This window comes from Canis lupus, chromosome 31, assembly GCF_003254725.2.
Source record: "Canis lupus dingo isolate Sandy chromosome 31, ASM325472v2, whole genome shotgun sequence".
NCBI lineage: Eukaryota > Metazoa > Chordata > Mammalia > Carnivora > Canidae > Canis > Canis lupus.
In genome coordinates this window covers 5511171-5534982 of record NC_064273.1, presented here as the reverse complement: position 1 = coordinate 5534982, position 23812 = coordinate 5511171, and the positions used below count along the sequence as shown (strand labels likewise).

General features: G+C 33.7%; 1 long non-coding RNA gene across 9 annotated transcripts in view; it reads left to right on the top strand.

The window, feature by feature from the left end:
* LOC112661794 (uncharacterized) overlaps nucleotides 1-23812 on the top strand; it is a 72767-nt gene that overhangs the window by 22984 nt on the left and 25971 nt on the right. For 3 of the 9 annotated variants that reach the window (XR_007407565.1, XR_007407568.1, XR_007407562.1), the window contains exons 3-5: nucleotides 5007-5207; nucleotides 12417-12554; nucleotides 13836-13926. This is a non-coding gene — a long non-coding RNA (uncharacterized LOC112661794). Of the gene's footprint in view, nucleotides 1-5006; nucleotides 5208-7878; nucleotides 7912-12416; nucleotides 12555-13835; nucleotides 13927-23812 lie in introns of all 9 variants that reach the window. The other 6 variants (XR_007407567.1, XR_007407563.1, XR_007407566.1 and 3 more) reach the window with 3 other exon arrangements.

The following is a 23812-nucleotide window of genomic DNA, read 5'->3' as shown; positions in this document are numbered from 1 at the left end:
TGTCACTTGTATGTGCAGTAGGAATTGTACCCCTGGAGAGGAATCACAAAATAAGGAGACTCAGAGTATATGCAGGGTGGCTGGCACATCAACTTTTCTTCCCTTCCAGAGGGAGAGAGAGAGAGAGAGAGAGAGATTGAAAGAGAGATTTTCTCTGGAATATAGACACATCCTCTCTAAGGAGGATAGAAAATGTCTCTACTTTGAAATGTTAGCAAATGACTCCGGAACAACATGGATCTCTAGCTTCCAAACCATGCTTACAATTTAATCATTTAGTCCCCACCAGGCAGAAACATGAAAATATTTACAGAGAGTAGAGTTGTTTCAAAACAATGAGAATTTGCTTGGCAGCCTGATTTGAAATGAGTTGGTTCACATGCCAGGGTGACAAAGAAATGAAACCAAATAATAAGCTCTTAGAGGACAGAGATGATTTCTATGTTTGTATTATCTCTCTTATAACTGAACATTGTCTTAGAAGTTGATAATATTGAAATATGGAATATAACATACTAGAGAGGCCACACTCTGTGTTGTCACCCAACTCTGTTGTGATACATTTTGAACAAATATGGCTCCTGGAATTTAATCACAAAGTTACTTTACTTTGTTTTTCAATATTCCTTTTAAAACATTTACTGTGGGATATTTTCCCATTACCTCTGGTTAAAAACTCAGGAATTCAATGTTTGTTTGTTGGTTGAGTTCTCCTTCCCCTATCACTAGGCAAAAATCTTCAGTTTAGTAAGGACTAATAAAAATGAGCTTTAGGTTATAAATGACAGTTTGAACCCCCTACTTGAAATGTTCAGTCCTCTGTAATAGTCAGTGTGTCTATATTCAGAATTAGAGTTATTCCTTCTCATTTCGTGTAGAAAAGGCTGAACATAGCCATGTGATTTCCAGAAAAGGGACTGCTTTTGTTTGTTTGTTATTCACCTCAAAAATTTTTCAACTATCTATTTCTCCAAAGTTGAAGCTGGGAAAGAAAAATAAGAAGGAGAGCAAATATTTTGACTTTATTGGCAATCTTACAATTGCTGGGTCCTGCAAATAGTTAAAGCTGAATTTATCTCAAGTGGCACTTTCCTGTGTGTGAGTATGGGGAATTCTTCATAGATACATCAGTACTGCAAATGTCTTACCTGCATCCGTAGTAAATGCCCTCTTAATTCAACTGGTTGCTTTACTCCTTCCAAGATGCCTAGAAAAGTTGAAATCGACTTTAGCTTCTGTGAGTTGTATAACTGTCTTAGTGCTGTTACACAGTTTGTAAGGTGAACCCATGCTGGGATGTTCTTAAGTGTGGCACATATTTGATTGATGAACATTCATGAACCTTTGATGCAGCCAAATTTCAGAGTACAGACAGATCCCATTGGGCTGCTTCTCCTTGACTCATTTCTCAACATTGACCTAACAGTACATCTTGTCCTTAAATGTCTCAAGCAAAAGTTAGAAACCAGGCACCTCTGCTTCCCCAAACTGAATGGGGAAAATACTACACCCTGTAATGTTAAGGCCTTTCTCTTTTAACACTGGGCAGAGAAAAAACATTTATCTTCTCTCCCACTTGGTGGAGTGCAGTCGCAGGAACTTTCTGCAAGGAAATCCTTACAGATCGTCTGTTTTACAACATTCCATCCCATCTACCTGATTCTCAGGTACTGCCATTAGAGCATTTTGAAAGATAATCTTTAAAATATAGAATGCACTATCCTCATGCTTTCAGCTTAAACTAAGCCAGAATGTGTCCTATTTAACTTCTTGTTATACTATTGGCTTCTCAAAGACAGTAATTAACTCTTGTATTTCTTTTAATGCCACAGTACTCTGGGTTTCCTTTAAAAAAACAAACAAACAAACAAACAAACAAAAAAAAAAATATATATATATATGTATGTATTGGAGACAGAGATCAAGAGAGAGAGAGAACATGAGTGGGGGAAGAGGGGCAGAGGGAGAGGAAGAAGGAGCAGACTCCTCGCTGAACAGGAACCCTGATGTAGGGCTTGATCTCAGGATGCTGGGATCATGACCTGAGCCAAAATCAGAGGCTTCACTAACTGAGCCACCCAGGCACTCCTACACTGGGTTTTCAGATGATAACTACCAATTGTCTATGAACTAATAAGACTATCATTTCAAATGTGTTTGAACAATTTTATATTAAAAAATGCAATCTGTAGACAGGTGTTGAGGATTCCCTCCTGATTGAAAAGAAAACAGGTTTTCAAGTGATTATTTTTGTTCTTCCATACTTTCTGTGTCAACCTGGGCACATTACCTAACATCTTTTAATCTGAGCTTCAGTGTTCAAATGTATATAGCTACCATGAAACTATTTTACAGTGTCTTTGTGAGAATTCCACACAATTTATGTAGAGTTGACAGGGCCTGGCAAGTGGAAGCATATAAAATATTGCATATTTTGCTACTATGTTTCCCACCAAATTGAAATTCTGATATAGTTTGCAAAATGTAGTTAGAATTCCTTCTCTATTTTTGCACTGCTAATCTTTCAGTGTAAAACTAATAAAGGTGGAAATCAAGGTAGAGGGAAAGACAGAAGAAAAAAGGGAATGGATATTTCTCCTTCTAGATTGTCTTTTCCACGAGTATTTCATTATTGCCTATACCCCTGGTGATTATGACTTTGAAAAACTGTATGAAATGGTTCATAATATATATGGGCTAGAGGAGGTAAAGATTGAATTATGAAAAAAATATATATATGGGAAAATGAAAATGTTCAAAATCAGGGTAGCTCAGCTACCTGCCTGGGTAGCTCAGCTGTTTGGCACCTGCCTTTGGCTCTGGGCGTGATATTGGAGACCTGGGATTGAATCCCACGTCGGGCTCCCTGCATGGGGCCTGCTTCTCCCTCTGCCTATGTCTCTGTCTCTCTCTCTCAGTATCTCTCATGAATAAATAAAATCTTTAAAAAAAGTGTTGAAAATCAGAATTTGACAAAAATAAAACAGATTTTTAAAATATTTAAAAATATCATGTTGGGATTTAACTTATGAAATATCTAATTATCCTTTGATCTGAACACAGGAATGGCAAAAACAAATATAACTTTAAACTCTATAAAGGAAAATTATTTATAAACAATATTACTTCAATTTTTTAAAAAATTGAGTTTTTGGAAGTGAAAATCTGGCTATATGGATAATGATTATTAGCACGGTGAGATTTAATAGATTATTGTTATAATATCATAAAGCATTATTAGTATTTTAGGAAATATAATTATTTGTATGCAAGATAATAATTGATGTTCAAGTAATGATACGTGTATATTGTCATACTTGTAAATGGGAGCTCAAAAACAAATCAATAGCAGTGAAGTAGGAAAAAGATCTCAGATGCTGCATTTCACCCTAATAAAGCTATGAAGCATTTGAGCGAGGGTTAAAACACTATATTTCAACTGGCTCTTATCATATGGAAATAAGTAAAAAACTTTTTTTTTTTGTATTCAAACCGCCATGAAGACCAATAGCTTTTTAATGCAGAGACCATAATTTGAATGGTGAAAAAGAAAGCTTTTGCGTTTGTGAGTACATATGTTTTTTAGAGAGAGAGAGAGTCGCTAATATTTCCAAAGTCTGATGTGATAGATTCTGAGTTCTGCTAATGAATACAGATATTTTATAGATACATTTATACAACATAACAGAACTTTTGAAAATGCTTCCTTATTATTGTTTTAAAAATATATCAGATGATTCTTTACTGTGAAGTATACCATTACCTAGCAATAATTTATTGATTATATAAATCAATAAATTGGGGTAATATGCCCTAAGGATATATTCATTTTTAACAAATGGCACAATAATATAGATTACTACCTACAAATATATTCCATTTTAATCTTCAAATCATTGCTTAGAGAACTGTTTGCAAGGATAGAAATGTTTCTGCATCATACAATGTGGTAGCCACTAACCACATGTGGCTATTGAACACTTGAAATGTAGCAAGTGTGTCTGAAGAAATGAATTTTACTTTTAACTCTAATCAATTTAAGTTGGCATTCAAATCACCATATGTTATTGGTACTGTCCACGTTAGACAACACACCTTTAAAAACTCAACCCCATATATTTGGAAATCTGGTTATCAGTGGTATGCATTACAGTAGAAATTACTTACCAAATCCTTCTAATAATTTCTAAATCATTTTTTGATTTTTCAAAATTGTATGAAGTAACACCACTAGGTAAAGGATGTCCTTATCTCACCTCAAATTTGACAAAAGGAATTATGAATTGCATAATAAGTACTTATTCTCTGATTCTACCAGCTTCTGGCACTTGGTGCAGCCAGAGGGCACCCAGGTGCTTTGCCACCTGTCCTAGATTGTACATACTTTAAGGCAGTACTTCTTACAATGGCTGGTCTCAGAAAGACCTTTGTGACTGTTGATAATGCTTACAAAATTGCTGCCTGTTTTGTCACTTGCTTCACTGCCCCCATGAAGTTGAGTTCCCTTGGAGAACATACCACATGCATTCATTCTCCTGTGCCACTTTGTGACCACTGGTAGCATTCTGTCAGACCCCATCAACTGCCACTGTGGCCAACTCTATGCAAATCAATCAGTATGGAAATATTGAATATTGTAAAAATTGGTGCAAACTTTATTGATCATAATCACATAATTATATAGGCTTAGGCAATAATGTTTTTTTTCTTTAATTTTTTGGTTGTCTCCTAGCATTTATGACTTTAGATATTAGCAGGGACACAGATTGTAGTTTTGTATATATCACTTAGGAAATTGATACAACATTTTAAGGAGCTGCATATGTTTAAGAGTAGGAATGAAAAATGAGGGGAAAAAAGAGTGCTTACCCAGTAGAAACAACACCCTTTAACTTTGTCTGGATGATTTCTGTTTGGTTAATTTATTAATACATTTTGATCTTTTCTGATGTAGTTTAACATCTGTTCAATTATATTCTTTTTTTTTTTTTCAATTATATTCTTAGCACACATTTCCTCAGCCTGTTTTCTGCTCCATCTTCCCTTTGTTCTCTTGGACAAATTGAGTGATGTTGATTTCATTTGGAATGTGCAGTATCAAAGGTTACGTGGAGATTATGCAAGTGAAGTAAACCATCAGGACAAAATTGGAGAAATTCAAAGGAAAAATAATAGGGAAAAGATGTTCAACATATGGAGAAAAAGTGGTAAGAAAGTAAAAAGAGGGCATATTATTTAAAATCTAGTGTTTTCATAGAATTTTGTCATTCCAGTACAAATAAGGTAAATATCATGCTACTGTTACCTTACTTTGATGAAAAAAATATATATAGTACTGAAGTTATGCTGTCAGAGAGAATGTTTCCCATCCTCCTATTTCCATGCTTTCTCCAGTTACTTATATTTGCAATATAATCTCTTAATTACATTTTCCTTGATTTTCTCACTTTCTAAATGAAAATTAAACTTTTTTTCACTTTGAAAAAGGCTTTCTCAAGGTCCTGGGACATTATAATTTGCATCTTCCAATTTTTCCTTGTCTTTATTCTTTTCACTTTTTACATAGTCTTTAATAGACAATCACATAATAAAGATAAATATGGGATGCAAGCTGGAATTCAATTTCTGTATATTCTCTTTCTCGCTCTCTCTTTGTGAGAAATGCAATTATTAAGCTAAATATTGATATAAAAACCAGATGTTCTTGGATAATATCAAGACTGTCTTTAAGGGAATATAATTATTAAATAATGGTCTAAGAAAAACACATACACATGCATAACTTGACCATATGACTGTGTATGTAAGATCTATGGGTCACTTTTACCACCAATTAATTTTACTTACTACCTTTGTTATATTGAATCTTGAATGAATGTTATATTGAATCTTTGTTATATTGAATATTGTTAATTCTAAGTTCATACTAAATTTTATAAAGTTATCAATTGTGTCATTTGTTCAGGTTTCTGTGGACTTCAAAATATAGAGAAAACATTATAGATTTCCTTTACAGAGATGTTTGAACAAAGTCAGTTTCAGTACCTTGAAATCAAAACTCCTAACATAAAATTTTGATTTTAATTGTAAGCATTTTCTTAATTGTATAATGAAATGCAATGAGCAGATTTTACATATAAAAGAGTAAATACAAAGCCAGGAGGCAGAAAATGGCAGGAGAAATACCTAATGTTTAACTGTAGCCATGAATACTATTATCATGACTAGAGAATTCTATTCTTTGTGTTTTATATTATAAATGTAATACATTTCAACCTTTAGAGTCTAAAGCTTGACTCTGAAACTTTAAGCTTTATATATCCTCATCTTTCTCCCAACATGTTTCTTTACTAATCAGAACTATTTTACTGATCTGAGAACATAAAATTAAACGAGGGACTGGAAACATCAAGTATAGGTATTTTAACACATAATATTGCTTGCTAGCTTCTCCCATGGTAAAGATAAACCTTTAGTTATCTGTATTTGGCCATCATTTTATCAAGTTACACACACACACACACACACACACACATCTCTTTTTATTTATAACTATAAAAATATTTTCCCTACATGGTTTTTACATTTAAACTTATGCTATGATTTTATTCTTAATGGGCTTTGTAGCACATCACAGTGAACAAGAAACTGGTAGAGAATTACTTCCATATGTAGTACCAACCCCCAAATACCTCAGGTAATTATTAGAATGGAGTGAAAGGAGGTTATAATGGATCAAGCTATCCTATTTTAACTGTACCGATTATATTTCACAGTGGTTACATGGGCCCCTTGTGGATTGTATGAATTAATATGCCTCCAAAAAGGAGCAGCATCACCCTTCTCAGAGTGGAGTTAGTTTCTGTATTCTACACTATCATTTCATAACTTAATGAGTGAAAGTTAATTCTCTCCATGATTATCTATAACTCAGGCAAATCCCATGCATATTACTGAACCAAAAATACCAGTTATCACTATGCTCCTATTGCAGATTTAGTTTGCTCAGTCTTTAGAAACAACCTGAATTTGGAAATGTGATCATGAACTGTGTGTTTAAGGAATCTTATTGACGTAACTACTTATCACAGTCCCTTCATTATTTATATTGTATGTATGTATGTATTGAGAAAAACCACACATACTTATGTTGATATTAAACAACTCTGATGATTAGGTCACTTTTAAATTGTATTTGTTTTGTTTCCTATACCTTTTTTTTTTCCCTCTGAAGTAGTTATTTAACTTTACAGCATGAATTGAGTTTCAATGATGATTAATTATATAAGTTTCAGTTAAACCAAAATTTATTATACATCTATGTAATATATGCTACATACTTATTTAGGGATTGACCATGCAGGATCCTCCCATGCAGGAAAAATATATTATTCCTCCACTCAAAGACTTTATAAATTTGAGAGTGAGACTTTATAAAATTTATATTATAGCATAACATATTCCGTATTAACATATGTCTAGAGAGCTGTGGAAACACAAAGAGAGTCTATTGGGAGTTAGTAAGCAATATTGTGATAGACAATCATATGGCAGATTATAAAAAAACTTGAAAACAACTTATGATATTTCTAGAAAACTTTAATCACAGTGTGTTTGTAGAATCCTTGCAGTACATGAATTTGGAGATATTAATAAGGAGCAAATTGTAGTTTCCATCATGATCATCATCATATTTACTATAGCGAGTATGGGTGAGTGAAGTATATACTTGTTGTTTTGTAGTAAATTTGTAAATGGAGATATTTTGCCTGGAAAAGTTCCTTCAGAAAAGCTACGTGCACTCATTCTATGACTTAGGTTAGCTTTTACTTCCCTTTTGAAATAATATTTCCAACTGAATATAATTTTCCTTGACAGAAAAGACAAGAAAAAAAATGAAGGCTTATTCAGGTACTCTTTTTATTTATATCATTTCTTTCATAAGTAAATATAATACAAGCTTTGGTAAATTCTTTTCTTAATCCCTTAAACACTTTAAATTTTGTTTAAATGGCATGCTATATCATATCTTTCATAATTTTCTGATAATATTGTTCTTGTACAAATACGTCTTCTTTCTGCTCCTTTTCATATTTATTGGTAATTTGCTAAAAGAAAGGCAGAGGGAACAGAAGAGATATATTTTGGAGATTAAAATGCCAATGCTTGTAACTGATTGGATAAAGAAAGTAAAGGAGGGGAGATTTAGAATGAGACTTTTAAGCAGTAAAACTGAGGTCCAAGTTAGAAAATAAAGAAACATAGAGGGCTTTTTTGGTTATTTCGTCTAATTTTGGTCAACCTACTTGTACTGGTTTTATCATAAATGAAATATTTTATTTTCTGAGGAATCAAAAATCAAAACCACATCTTTCATTTGATACAATGACTTCTTCCAAATGATTTCTGGAAATAGCTCTGAAGAGGAGAGGTGGTTTGATTGACAGGTTTTATTGGGCATCATCAGTATATTTAATCTCAGACATTGCTGTGCCCCCTAGATAGAAACCCTCTTGTTGACGTATATCTAAATGTCCTGGGGATGCTGTTTCTGGCTGTTTCTTCAAAATTATAGGATCATATGTTGTTTTCCCTGACCATGGGTATTTATGGAATGTTCTCTGTTTACTTGTTCTTCATCTGACATAATATTTTTCAACAAGTTCAGGTGTTACTTTTAAAGTAACTTAATTCAACTCTTGTAGACAAAAAAAAAAAAAAAAAAAATCCTTTCTATGGCCATTCAGGATGAGATGGTGGCACCAGAGGTCTCAGTAACACTGCTTCAGGGAAATATTTCTAGGATCTAACACAATCAGTAGAGAAAAAGAAGATGAAAAACTGATCTTTTTCTGAAAATGTGATAAAAGCAACATCATACCAGAAGACAACTAACAGTGAATGGAAGTAGATCCACCTATGAGACCTAGAGGTCAACACATATTCAAGTGCAGATCAGAGAATGAGCTTCCTCAGAAGAGGAAGCAGAAGATCTGAAAGAGAAATATTTTCATAGAAAGGAAGTGCTCCATTTAACAGAGCTTGACTTCAATATCAGTCAATTCAAGGGGTTCTACATGGAGGAAGCATCTTAGCCCAGTGTCCAGAGAGAACAGGCACTTCCTGACCTTTGAGTGAATGTGCCATGAGGTCATTTTATAACAGCTACTCTTTCTCGGATGTACAACATGAATCATACGACTAGGGAGAATTTCTTTCTCTGGGGAGGGAAATTAGAGTCATTATAAATATTTTTTAAATGCCAACAAATGAAGTCTGGTGGTAAAATAAAAATCATGAGTATATTCCTGAAACTGAAAAGATCATAACAATTTATGTGGAACATAAAACATATTCTAATGGTAGAAGGTCACTTTGAGCACCCAACTGATTGTTAATGCAAAAAAGATCCAGCATTGCTTCATAAGAAGGTACAGTTTTTGAAAGTACATTCTTAGGAGAAAAAAATAAACTGTAAAGCTACAGGTGTGAGAAGAGAACATAAGATCAAGAAAATACTCTTGATATGAAGAAGTTATCAGGAAGCTAAAAACCTCTAAAAGCTGTCAAGAGTTCTATAATTAAAAACTAGTAGTGACTTGTAAATATGCTAGAATATGTATTATTGTATACTTAAATATAATCTTCAAACAAAAGGGTTCTATCTTAAAAGTGATTTAAAAATTAAAACTTGTTTTGCTTCAAAATGCATTAAGTGATATTTTATCTGTAGGTTAATCCACAAAGTCCTATTTGACCCAAAACACAGCTGAAATTAAGTTAATTTATATATTTTTTATTCCAACCAAATTGTTTTCATTATATTATAAAGATAATGTTCTCCATCCCATTCTTTTGTTTTTCTTTACAATGTTTTAATTTGCTAGTTCAAGAGGCTTATTTGACATCTTGGATTACCTAGCAGAAGGGCATAGAACTGGGGATGTATGTTTTGTCCTAACATTTATCCTACGGATATGGAGTTTTGTATTCTAGTTAAAAAAAGACAAAACAGTTGAGAGAGAACTTTAAATTTTATAAGCATAGAAATTTCTCTCCAAAAGACCATTGATTGGGATCCCTGGGTGGCGCAGCGGTTTGGCGCCTGACTTTGGCCCAGGGCGCGATCCTGGAGACCCGGGATCGAATCCCACATTGGGCTCCTGGTGCATGGAGCTTGCTTCTCCCTCTGCCTATGTCTCTGCCTCTCTCTCTTTCTCTCTCTGTGACTATCATAAATAAATAAAAAATTAAAAAAAGAAGATCATTGATTAAATATTGGCTAAGTTTATATAAAGCCTATATATAAAGTGGATTTCTGGTTATAAGTATAGAAAAATGTGGATTGTTGGATTTTTGTGATTCATAGCAGAATCAAGTCATAGTAGAATATTGTAACAGAATGTGGATTTTTTGTTGTTGTTGTTGTTCGGTTAAAAGTCGTAACAAACTCCGCATAAAAAAAAAATGTCAAAGATATGCTAAAAGATTGAATGTAGCAAAACGAAGTTTAATAGAAAGAAATTTAGTATTGGACTTGTGTCCAGAAACTCCATCTGTACAGTACAGTATGTGAGAGACCAGTGTATATACATATAAATATATTTGGAAGCTTTCTGACTGTGAAGTAAATGTGAGCCAACCACGAGATCCCCTTGCCAAATTGATACTATCTTAGGCTTAATTATTAGTACTAATTGGTGGGGAGTGGTAGTCTTACTCCACAATCTGTTGTCAGACCACAAATGGGACTCTGTATTCAGTTTTATCCTATTACAGTTTAAGGCAAAAACATGAAGCACACTCAGAGGCAAGTCGCCAGTGCTTTCAATGGATTTGTAGCAGTGGCATATGAGGAATGATTAGAGGAGACAAAAATATTTAATATGAAAAATGGAAAATTATGGGGCAGCAAATAGGCCCACACTATGAACTTCATGAGGCCCCAAGCACTTTATGGAACCAAATCTCTCATAAGTAATTCAAAATATAATAGCCCTGATACATGAAAAATGTGAATGGAAGTCTAAAATAATTCTATTTTTTTCTCTTACTATTCATAATGTGTTTGACACATTGGCACTCTGAGTTATTTCAGAAAACATGATTACATTGCTTGGGCCTGTTTTGCTGATGCCCTATGCATGTACTGCAGAGCATTCTGGAGATGACAGTGGACTGCCTAAGAGGTCCAGAGTTTCCAAATACTGGAGGTATTCAGACTCTGAAGATAATACATTTAGTATTCAAGTATTCAAAATACAGAACCAGAAGACTGCCAAAGTTTCTTCCAAATCAAGCAGTCCTTTTTTTTTGTTGTAAATAATAATTTCTTTCCTATTATTTCATATTTATATATAAATTAAATCTATTAACATAGGAACTTGGGATCCCTGGGTGGCGCAGCGGTTTGGCGCCTGCCTTTGGCCCAGGGCGCGATCCTGGAGACCCGGGATCGAATCCCACATCGGGCTCCCGGTGCATGGAGCCTGCTTCTCTCTCTGCCTATGTCTCTGCCTCTCTCTCTTTCTCTCTCTGTGACTATCATAAATAAAAAAATTTAAAAAAATTAAAAAAAAAACATAGGAACTTTCAATGAAGTAAAACAGAGACAAATTAGGTTAATATATGTTAACCTGTGTATTTAACTGGAAGTTATAAAGTTATAAAGTCACTTTTTCTATCCTGTATTAACCTTGTCAGAGCCTTTGTGGTATTGATTGGCAACTCATAGGCTGTTTATAAAGATTATTGGTACATCATGTGAAGTGGAGGTACAAATTTACCATTTGAATACAGAGATACATTTTTCTATCCATTTTCGACTGCAATTTGTAGTCTCAGTTTTAGTAGAAATATCTGTTTCTCGTGCACACAAAAAATAGACTTTAATTCATTTAGAGTGACTTAACTATATCTAGTTTCAAAAAGAACGAGAGCTGTGGATTTGTTTGGTTTCTTTTATTCTTGGGGAGAAGATATAAGCTCAAAAAATATCAGTTTTTTTTTAGATCCTATTTTAGAAATCATTTGCTTCAGAAACAATAGAGAAATCTCCCATATAAGTTTAAAAGTTAATATCCCCCTTCCCCTATATCTTGGGTGATTAAGTTTGGACTTAAGAAGAGATATGTCCTGATTCTTATTCTCACTTAGCCATTTTGCTGCATGTCATAGAAAAAAGATTGGGTTTAGCCTTATTAATTTTTAGAAAATATTTTGTGTATTTATTCATGAGAGACACAGAGAGAGAGGCAGAGACATAGGCAGAGGGAGAAGCAGGCTCCTCTCAGGGAGCCCAGTGTGGGACTCCATCCGGACCTGGGATCATGCCCTAAGCCAAAGGCAGATGCTCAACTGCTGAGCCACCCAGGCGTCCCTAGCTTTATTAATTTTTATTTTTTATTTTTTTAAAGATTTTATTTATTTATTCATGAGCGACATGGGAGAGAGAGAGAGAGAGAGACAGAGACAGAGACACAGGCAGAGGGAGAAGCAGGGAGCCCGATGTGGGACTGGATCCCAGGACTCCAAGATCATGCCCTGGGCTAAAGGTAGGTGCTAAACTGCTGATCCACCCAGAGATCCCGCTTTATTAATTTTTAAAATAATTTTCTAACCAAAACATTAGAAACTAGGTGTTTGAAATTACATTTGCATGACAAAGAATGGTCCCCTTGAATCTGGCCTCCTCAGAAGTCATATATTTATTATATTCATTTTATTTGTAAAAGCAGTCTAACAAACATATGAGCCCAAAGCTTAGATTCAGGAAGTAATAGTATTACATATATGTAAAATAAAATGTCGTCTTCTTCTTCTTCTTCTTCTTCTTCTTCTTCTATTATTATTATTATTATTATTATTATTATTATTATTATTATTATTTTGGTGTGTCTATAAGCATCAAGGAGGTATATATCACTAAGTATAAAAATAGGATTATATATATAATAATTTTACATATAATCAAAATATTTATATAATTAAAATAAGTTTATCATTATTACTTTATTTGTATTATTGTTGCTGTTATTATTAATTTGCAGTCTCAGAAAAGCCTACTGCTTCCTCTATTGCTGTAGAGCTATAATTATTTACCAGACCAATGCATTTAGCTTTGCTTTCTCTGAATTCAAATGAAGTGAGCATATGATATCCTAGAGTGTAAACTGGTCCAATAAGTTTCTCTCTGCTGGGTATTAGTACTTGAAGAAACTGGGTTACTTAAATGTAAGATAGAATTTGTTACATTACGTCAACTTAGTATCTGATGGTATCAATTTGGGGCAGCCGTTATGGTCTATGAAAAGGTAAATCATGAGGGCCAGACTATAGAGGAAAAAACAGAGAGAGAGAGAGAAACCCTAAAATGAGAGTGGAAGGAGTGAGACAAGAGACAGAGAGATTGAGACAGAGAAACAAAGAGTGAGAGAGACAGAAAGAGTGAGAGATAGAAAAATAATCTTTATACCAGTTGAATTTTACTTATTTAGTTCCTTGTGAATGTTTACACTATTCCCTGCCTTATACATTTCCTAATTATTTTCATCCCAAATTTAGTTTGAATATGTTCCTGCTTCTGAAAAATAAATAATCCCTGGTAAATTACACAAATAAAAGAAGCCCTGCATTATTTTAATATTCCAGTTGATTATCAAACAATGCAGCGGTTTGGGGCCCCAACTCCCTTCAAAATAGAAAATGCATATATAACTTTTGATTCTAAAACTTAAGTGCTAATAGCCTACTATTGACTGGAAGTCTAACTGATAACAACCAGTTATCACACATTTTGTCTGTTACATGTCTAATACACTGTATTCTTACAATAGAGTGAGCAAGAGAAAAGAAAATGTTAAGAAAATCAAAAGGAAGAAAAAATAACATCTACATACTGTGCTTTATTTATTGGAAACACTGTGTGTAAGTGGACTTTCAAACCTATATTGTTCAAGGCTCAGCTGTGGGTTTTTTTTGTTTTTTTTTTTTTATATTACAATTGAAAAAAACAAGCATCAGTAAGGTTATGCAATGTGTTCACATTTGTCCTATAGAAATATTCTTTTGTAATCTCATTTTTTCGTAAATGGGTATTTTATTGAAATACAATGAACACAAAATACACAGATTGTAACTATTCAACTTGATAAGATAATGTATTAATAGTTCATTCTTTTTATCATTAAGTAGTATTCCATCGCGTGTACATATTAAAATGTTTTATTCATTTTTCTTTTTTTTCTTTTTTTTCTTTTTTTTATTTTTTATTTTTATTCATTTTTCTATTGATGATCTTGTTTTTCCACTTTTGGGCTATTTTGAATATAGATGCTGTAAACATATCTTTATGTGGCTATATTCTCATGTTTATCTGGAATAAATGGGATTGGAATGATTACTTATAAGTAGTTCCAAAATATTTATTCAAGTTGGTTGCACTGTATTATGCTGTTATCAGCAAAGTATGAGATTTGTGGTTACTACATATCCTCTCCAACACTTGGTATTATCAGGTTTTGTTTTGTTTTGTTTTGTTTCCATTATAGTGGTAATAAATACCACTAAAATAAATTGCAGTTCAATTAACTTTCTTGAATGGTTAATGATAATTAGCTGCTTTTCATGTACTTACTGATATTTTGTATATTCTATTTTGTAATATGGCTATTCAATTGTTTGCCTAAAAAAACTAGGTTATTTTTTTATTGATGATTCTTAATATTTCCTTAAATACTCTGAATACTGGTCCCTTGTGAGATATATGTTCTGTGAGGTCTTTTTTTTTCCCCCAGTCTGTCTTTGTCTGATAATTTTCTTAAACATATATTTTGATGAGAAATATTTAATTTTGAGCATGTCCAATTTATCAATTCCTTTTATGATTTGTGTGTGTGTGTATGTGTGTGTGTGTGTTTGACAGGGAAAAAATAATTTTTTGCCTAATCTGAAGCTACAATGGCATTCTTTTCAAGAACTGTGGAGGGTCTGATGTCTTATACTTCCAAGCTAATAAATTAAGTCACTACAGGATGATGGATGTTATTAGAATATCTAATGCTCAGGTGTCCAACACAAAGGATCTTATTAGTCAGGAAACAATACATAGCATTGACATTCACATATTTTTATCAAATTCCTTTGACTCCCAAATTCCATGAAGTAATATGAATGGACCAAAATTGGTGTGTCCTTGTTCAGAGGGTAGAGTTACAGAAGGGAAACTCTGAGCTTAGTAAATCTGAGTCTTTTATAATAGGCAGTAAGTTTGTGAGCTCCTTGCTCTAGAAGGAGACATTATCTTAATTATACTCATCAGTAAGCATAACTTTTTTCTAGAAGAGACTTTATCTTTATTTTCCAAGATTATCATCAAGCTTGCCTTTTGTTCTGGAGGGAGACACTACCTTTATCTTCTAAGACTGATGACTATATAAATATCCTTTGAAAGGCAGTTCAAAGCAAAGGGTAGTCCTGACAGGGAATTGTGTTATAGTTCTATTACGTTTCTTTCTAAAAGCTTTAAGATTGTGGGTTCTTTTTTTTTTTTTTTTTTTTATTTATGATAGGCACACAGTGAGAGAGAGAGAGAGAGGCAGAGACACAGGCAGAGGGAGAAGCAGGCTCCATGCACCGGGAGCCCGACGTGGGATTCGATCCCGGGTCTCCAGGATCACGCCCTGGGCCAAAGGCAGGCGCTAAACCGCTGCGCCACCCAGGGATCCCAAGATTGTGGGTTCTGAGTTTAGGTTTATGACCCATCTCAAATTAAATGTTGTGTATGGAGTGAGAAAAGTATCATGTTTTTGTTTTTTAACATAGATATTTGTTTCAGAAAAAATGTATAAACAAATACTTTTTTCTCCTCATTGGATTGATTTGATACCTTATTCTAAATTTAACCGAATATATATATTCGGGCCTATTTCTATCCTCTCTATTCTGGATTTATCTATCCTTACATGACCTTAGTTAACTGTAGAAAAAGATATGGTTTTAATTCAGTAGTTGTGCTAAACAGAATTGACTTTCACTGGAAGGTTGCTGAAGGGCAGCTGGCTGGGGGTGATGGGGTAACTGGATGATGGGGAGGCACTAAAGAGAACATGTAATATGATGAGCGCTGGGTGTTATACTATATATTGGCAAATTGAATTTAAATAAAAATAAAATAAACCTCTCCAGCAGAAAAAAAAGGATTCTGCTATCTATAACTTGAATCATCTATTCTCCTACCTACTTATATCCCTGGATTTTATTTTCCATATAAATGCTAGATTGAGCCATTTAAAATGAAAGTGACCTTGGGACACCAGGGTGGCTCAGTGGTTGAGCGTCTGCCTTTGGCTCAGAGTGTGATCCTGGGTTCCTGGGATCTAGTCCTACATCGGGCTCCCCTCCCTGCAAAGAGCCTACTTCTCCCTCTGTCTGTGTCTCTGCCTCTCTCTCTGTGTCTCTCATGAATAAATAAATAAAATCTTTAATAAATAAATAAATAAACAAACAAACAAACAAACAAATAAATAAAATGAAAGTGACCAGTTCACTCCTTTTCTAATCCTCTTACTAATTATTGATTAATTCAGAACTATAAGTTTTCAGAATGGCCTAACAGCCTTTGTTCTCTGGAGGCTCACTTTCACTCTGGGTTCATCATCTGCCACTCTATCCTCTCAGTTTACTATAACTACTCTCTGGTTTCTGCTGTGTCCTTTGAATTGGAAGCATGTTCCTGCCTCAGGGCTCTCCATGTGGTTCTTCACTTACAATAGTTCTCTGTTCAAATATTTTCATATCTATGAGGGCTTCCCAGAGTACCCTATTAAATTTGAAGTATCAGCCAACTGCCTATTGTGCCTCTCCCTCTTCTCATACATAATTACCATCTGACATATTTCTTATTTCTTTTTTTGTTTGTTACCTCCCACTAGAACACAAAGACCATGAGGACAGAAATTTTGTCTCCTTTGTTCATTTCTAGAATTATATGCCTAAAATATGTACTAGACTATTGTAGGTAATTGAATAACTTAATGAATAACTTTGAATAACTTAATGAATTACCTCTTATAGTCTTCATACCTAATCTTAGCAATATTTTAGACTTTCCAGTCATTTAATTCTTAAGTGTGTTACAATAGAACAGGCATTCATTGTATCTCATCCCTTCATTATGGAAAGAAACCTCACAGAGGTTACATGACACGCCAAAGGCATTTATCTTGTAAGAACCCAAAGAATCAATCTGGACTTGATTTTCAGTGTTTTCCTCACTAAATATTCTTCTTTAGGAAAAGTGTGTGTGTGTGTGTGTGTGTGTGTGTGTGTGTGTGTGTTGACAGTATAAATAAAGATTTGCTACATAAAGGTCACACTCTTATTTCTGGATCACAAAGTTTTCTTCGTCAACACAATGCCCATGCACTAATTTAGCACATTAAGATATGATCTATAATAAAGAATTTCATCATGTATTTATTTAATTTTAACAAAATTTTACTTGCTATTAATTTTGAAAAGAAAAAGGATGAAAATGCCTAATAAGATGTAATATAAATAACAGATTTTTCTTCATTATAATTAAGAAAATTTGTTTCTTCTTTGTTTTTCTCTTTTTGTGGAGAATAAATAACACATTATCATATTCCTAAATGAAAAATGTGGACTCTGAAAGCATATGTCCTTCACATTCACTTAGCAGAAAAATAAAATAATTCTAAGTAGATCACTTTCAGATAAATAGAATTAATTCTACCTGGTTGTACAGAAAGAAGAGAGTTATTTCAGAAAATAACATACAATTAATTACTTTAAAAGGCTGAAAAATGCAATAATGCAATCACAATATTGAAAGCCCATTCATGATTGTAATCTAAATGAAAAGAATCAGAATTTCTAGGACCTCTAGGAACATTCAGGAGTAGAGCAAACTAAAGCCTATTTCAAATTTGTAAAACACATAGTTTTAATCCAATATGGTGCTCTTTTCTTTTTTTTTTCTCTCTTTCTTTCTTTCTCTTTCTTTTTTGAAACTGAAATTTAATTTTATTCAAACTATTTAGATGAGGTTTTATGAAACTACCCCAAGATTCAGATTTTCAGATTTGCTACCCAATATTTCATTTGGATAATGAATAGGCAATTAAACTTTCACCTGATTAGAACTTTAAAAAAAAAATCGTGTCACTCCCCTGTTCAAATTCCATTACCTCAAATACATGAAAATGTTAACTCCTGAATACATCTGCTCCCACTTCCCTGTTTGGTTCCAACCTTGTGTACCTCTCAGAGTCATCATTTCCTGCTTCTCTTGCTCCCTCATCTCTCACCAATCTAATCTCCTTTTTTGCTTCTCAAACACAGTAAGTTCAAAACTTCTGCCCTTACTTTTGCTCAAAATTCTTTTTCTTTCCAATTTTTTTCAGTGCTCTGTTCATTTCATTCAATTGTCTACTGTTACTTCCTATAAATCTTCCCTGATCTTTTAAAATAGTTCAAATCTTCCCACTCCCATCACGCTCTCTACTTTTCCTAATTTGTTACCCTTCTTGTCAGTATATCTTAACCAAAACAGTATCCTTTATTTGCTTACTTGTCTATTGTTTGTCTCTCAAATTTAAGGTCTTAGAAAATAGAGTCCTATCTTCGGTGCCTAGGAATGTGTCTAGCTCATTTATTAAGCATATATTATGTAACTGCTGAATATATGACTAAAATAGCAGATTGGAAATCTTAGGGCAGCCCGGGTGGCTCAGCGGTTTAGCGCCACCTTCCCCAGGTTGTGATCCTGGAGACCCCAGATCGAGTCCCACGTTGGGCTTCCTGCATGGAGTCAGCTTCTCCCTCTGCCTGTGTCTCTTCCTCTCTCTCTCTCTGTGTCTTTCATGAATAAATAAGTAAATTTTTTTTAAGGAAATTTTAGTGCTATATTGTTTTCATGATCAAAATATACATGGAAAGTAAATTAATAAATTTTAAAAGGAAGCTATTTCAAAATTAAAGGAGGTAAAGCTAGACTAACAACATCTAAAGTTGTAATAGAATTATTTAGATATTTGATAGGATGTGGCATGACACTAATCCTTCCCATAGTAGTTGCTGATTTGGAGTAGTACTCTAGAGAATACTTATATGTATGTTAAAATTCCATGGACTAAAAATTCTTTCATATTTACTAACTACTGAAGAAATATTCAAGTATGAAGCTTTCTAAAGTATGTTACTATTCACTCATTTAATGAAGAGGATTATCTTACTTGACAATTAGCAATTATAAAAGGTACCTATACAAATGCCTGTATTTAGGTTATCATATTTATGCCCCCCCCCCTTTTTTTTCTGTTGTTCAGGTAAAACTATCATAACTAGCTAAAATGTCTTCAGTAAGAAAAAAAATCTACTAAAAACCAGTAAAATTTATAAGTAGGCAAAAAGTAAGAAAATAGTTATCTCAGGAATTCAAACAAAATATCCTCCAAATTAGTCTCAGAAATTACCTTTTTCTTTATTGATTTTGCTAAATTTTACAAGCAAACTTTCTATTATACCCATTTTTATTGGATTTTAGCAAGTGATTTTATGCTGAACTGGTTCTTTGAAGAAACTGGAGCAGAGAGCATGCTATTCTTTACTTTAAGCCGTGATAATTTACTTGTGTTGCAGAACCTAATTGAAATACATTTTCAGGGACGCCTGGTGGCTCAGCGGTTGAGCATCTGCCTTCAGCCCAGGGCATGATCTTGGAATCCCGGGATCGAGTCCCACGTCGGGCTCCCTGCATGGAGCCTGCTTCTCTCTGCCTGTGTTTCTGTCTCTCTCTGTGTCTCTCATGAAAAAATAAACAAAATCTTAAAAAAAAAGTATATTTTCAGATAAAATTAAATAAAATGATGGATTTGATAAAAAATGAATGAATACAGATACATACATCTATAGATGAAATAATTAAAGAAATATAAGAATCTCTTATACTTTTTAAGACTTCCTTTTGTGTGTGTGTGTGTGAAAGAGAATTCCATACTTTTATTAAGAAACAAACCAAAAAACAGGTAAAAAGCCATAAAATCACACTACCCAGTATGCTTCCTTAGATACAGGAAATGGAAAGCTGCTTTTGTGTGCAACAAAAAGCAACATGTTCAAAAGCCATATGTAAGAAAACTTTATTTTGTGCATCTTCTCACAGTCCATTCTGTTTTTAAAATCTGTTGTCCAATATTTTATTTCTAAGCTGCCTCCAATCATTTAAAAAAATTATAGAGAACAAGGACTACAAATAAAACAAGCATTCCTGAGTAAGGATGTTTTATGTCATTTCTCTCATTTTGTACCAATAAGAGTGTAATTAGAATTCAGTTTCTGGAATGCCTGGGTGGCTCATCAGTTGAGTGTCTGCCTTTGGCTCAGGGAGTGATCCTGGAGTCCCAGGATCAAGTCCCACATCAGGCTCCCTGCATGGAGTAAGTAGCAAATGTAAGTTTAAGAAGTGAAGTGTTTACTTTTAACTATACATATTAGTATGGAGTAAAACATTCACTTTCAATTATTTTAATATATGTTATTATATATTACATATATGCACATATACATTAGTAAGAAATTTTGTTAGGAACTATTATGGACATAACAATTGTGAAACAAATTAATTGCTCTTAGGTATGTAGTGTGGTTATAGTAATACAAGGTTACAATCTAATCAAAATTGATACAATTTTCATAGGGGTAAAAAAAAAGAACAGGAGGGATGTCTGGGTGCCTCAGCAGTTGAGCATCTGCCTTTAGCCCAGGGAGTGACTCTGGAGTCCCGGGATCAAGTCCCACATCTTGCTCCCTGCATGGAGCCTATTTCTCCCTCTGCATATGTCTCTGCCTTTCTCTGTGTCTCTCATGAATAAATAAATAAAATCTTTAAAAAAAAGGAAAATAAACTAAGAAAAATATTTTTTATCTAAAATCCTAGATTTTTTGCCTAAAAAAGTGTTTTCAGTAGTTAAAAGGCACTAACTTTTTTTTTTTTGTAGAGAACTCCATAGATATTTTAATGTCAGACTCAAGCTAGAAGAAATCACCTTTGAATGCAGAACATGCCTTTGTTAAGGAGAAGACTTAATATGCTATAACTAGCCTCCATTTAAGCTCTTCTGACCCTTTTGATTTGAAGTTTCTTTTACTATAGCCTCTTGTCACATCTAGGATGGAAAATGTTCTGACTGTACAGGTGGGCTAAATGTTGATATAATTGAGGAGGATTTTTTTTTAAAGATTTTATTTATTTATTTATTTATTTGGAGACAGAGTACATGCATGTGCAAGTGGGGGAGGAACAGAGGGAGAGAGAGGAGCCAACTCAGTGCAGAGATCCCTGTGGGGCTGGATCCTGTGGACTCTGAGATCATGACCTGAGCCTAAATCAAGAGTCACAGGCTTAATTGACTGAGCCACCTAGGCACCATTTAATACATTGATTTTTACCATAATCAGAAACCATGGGAAACGGGACAGAAGAGGATCTGTTTGTTTTGTAATAAATGATTTATGCAGCCCTTTTTAAACAATTAGTACTTCGATAATTTTTTTTAATGATTTAGATTATGGGTAAATTTTCCGTGGAATTAGAATCCATATTCTGATTATAAGCAAAGGGTTGCCTGTAAAATTTTACTCTTATTCTTAGTCTAAGAGTGATGTAAGAAAGAAATGGTGACATGCTTTTTTTGTCTATAAAAAGTTCATGTGCAATTAGAAAACACTAAGAATAAAATTTAAAGTAGATATTACACTGTTTAGCTCCAAAAATTGGAGGACAGAGAGAGTTTTATTGTCTCTATTGTTTTATAAGAATATAGGTTTGAAGCTACTGGAAACCTGTTTTTTTAAATTATTTGTTTCATTTTATTTTTCTTTACTAGTCAATAATATATTTTGCTTTTGTTGTTAAACTCAGTTATGAGAATGTATCAACAAAAGATAGTGTTCAGGAAATTAATTCAACTAACTCATTTAAAATAATATATTAGGGACGCCTGGGTGGCTCAGTGGTTGAGCAGCCTTTGGCCCAAGGCATGATCCTGGAGTCCTGGGATTGAGTCCCACATCGGACACCCTGCATGGGGCCTGCTTCTCCCTCTGCCTGTGTCTCTGCCTCTCTGTGTGTCTCTCATGAATAAATAAATAAAATCTTTAAAAAATACATTTAATAAAATAAAATAATATATTAAACAACATCTCCTTTCCATACTTTCTAGAAAGAATATACTTTTATAAATCCTATTTTCCAGGTACCCCAAGAAGCATGATTGTTCTATATGCCATTTTGAATTGTTTTATCATATCACAGTAGCAATAATATGAAGTTACTAAGTGAACCAGATATTGGACCTAAAATTTTTGACAGGGTAAATACAGGACTGTCGTCCTAAATATGTGTGCACTCAGGATACAGCAGAGTATTCAAGCTATAGAAACTCATGCGGTTATATACATAGCCAAGGTCCACAATACCAGGAGATGAGAGATCTATTGATTTTTTAGTTAGAACACTACTGGAATGCCTGCATTTTCTTCCTCAGTAGGATTTAGTACTTTCTTCTCCTGGGAACAATACTTCCTTTGATGTGCATTCTCTTTAATAGTTACAAGATATTAAAAATAAAGTAGTATATAATCAAACACTAACCTAAGAGGGGGAAAAGGTAATTATGATAAAGGACAAACATTGATGTTGATTATCAATATTGATTCAGGGATCTTGTAGGGAAATTTGAAATGTTTATGAGTCTATAACATTATTCTAGCATTTGTCTGCTTTGTGATTCCTTACCACTTTTTTCACATTGTTAGTGCAGAACCTTTTGCTACTTTAGAACCAGTTTTGTATAGGACTGTCTCCCTGCTATTTCATGAGCTCCCTAATTGAGCCAATGTCCTATTTTTTTCAATAGTTCAAGTTCTAATCCCAAAAGCTATCACATGCAAGATGCTCAATGGGTTTGTTGAATGAATTATTAAAATAATAGATGTTGTGGATGTTTGCTGCATGCCTCTTTTCTTTCCTTTAGTAACTGAAACACATTGATTTACTGTCACAGGAATCAGAATAGAAGTATCTGAAAGGTATAGGTATTCAGGATGGGGAATCGGTTAAAAGATTGTATCCAATACTTAAAAGCTTAAATATTCCTGTATGGATGGTATAATAACAGAATAAACTGTCTACTGGTATTTTCCTATCACAAGAGGCTGTTTTGCCTGTAGACACTGGTATATCTTTAATGATTGTTTACAGACACTATCATTTCTGATTGATTCATGTGTACTCTACTGCAGCAGCCATGAACACGTTTGCTTATTATCAGATGTGGCATACACAATGATAAAGATTTATTGTCAATCAAAATAAAATAGTAATAACAGTTACAATTGATTTTAAAATAATTAAAAAATCATGGTAGGATTACATGTAAATTGTGCCACTTTCTACTTCCATTAGTGCTAATAATAGAAGTTATTTTTTGACTGTGAAATAAAGAAAATATAGATCTGGCTAAACCAGATTGGGATCCTGAGTTGGAAATTATGTGTTAGCCTTCTTGAGAAGATAATATCTGTGCAGTTTTGGAAGAGATAAGAGAGTTAACCAAGGGGTTATATGGAGGAAGGATAACATGTCAGCAGATAGAACATGAAAGATCTGAGCATTAATGGGTGCTGGTATGATCAAGGAACAGGAAGAGGAAAAAGATCAGGTTGTCACAGGATAGAAGTTAGGGAGGAAGGAGATCTGGACCATGCAGGAGTTACAGAACATTGGTTT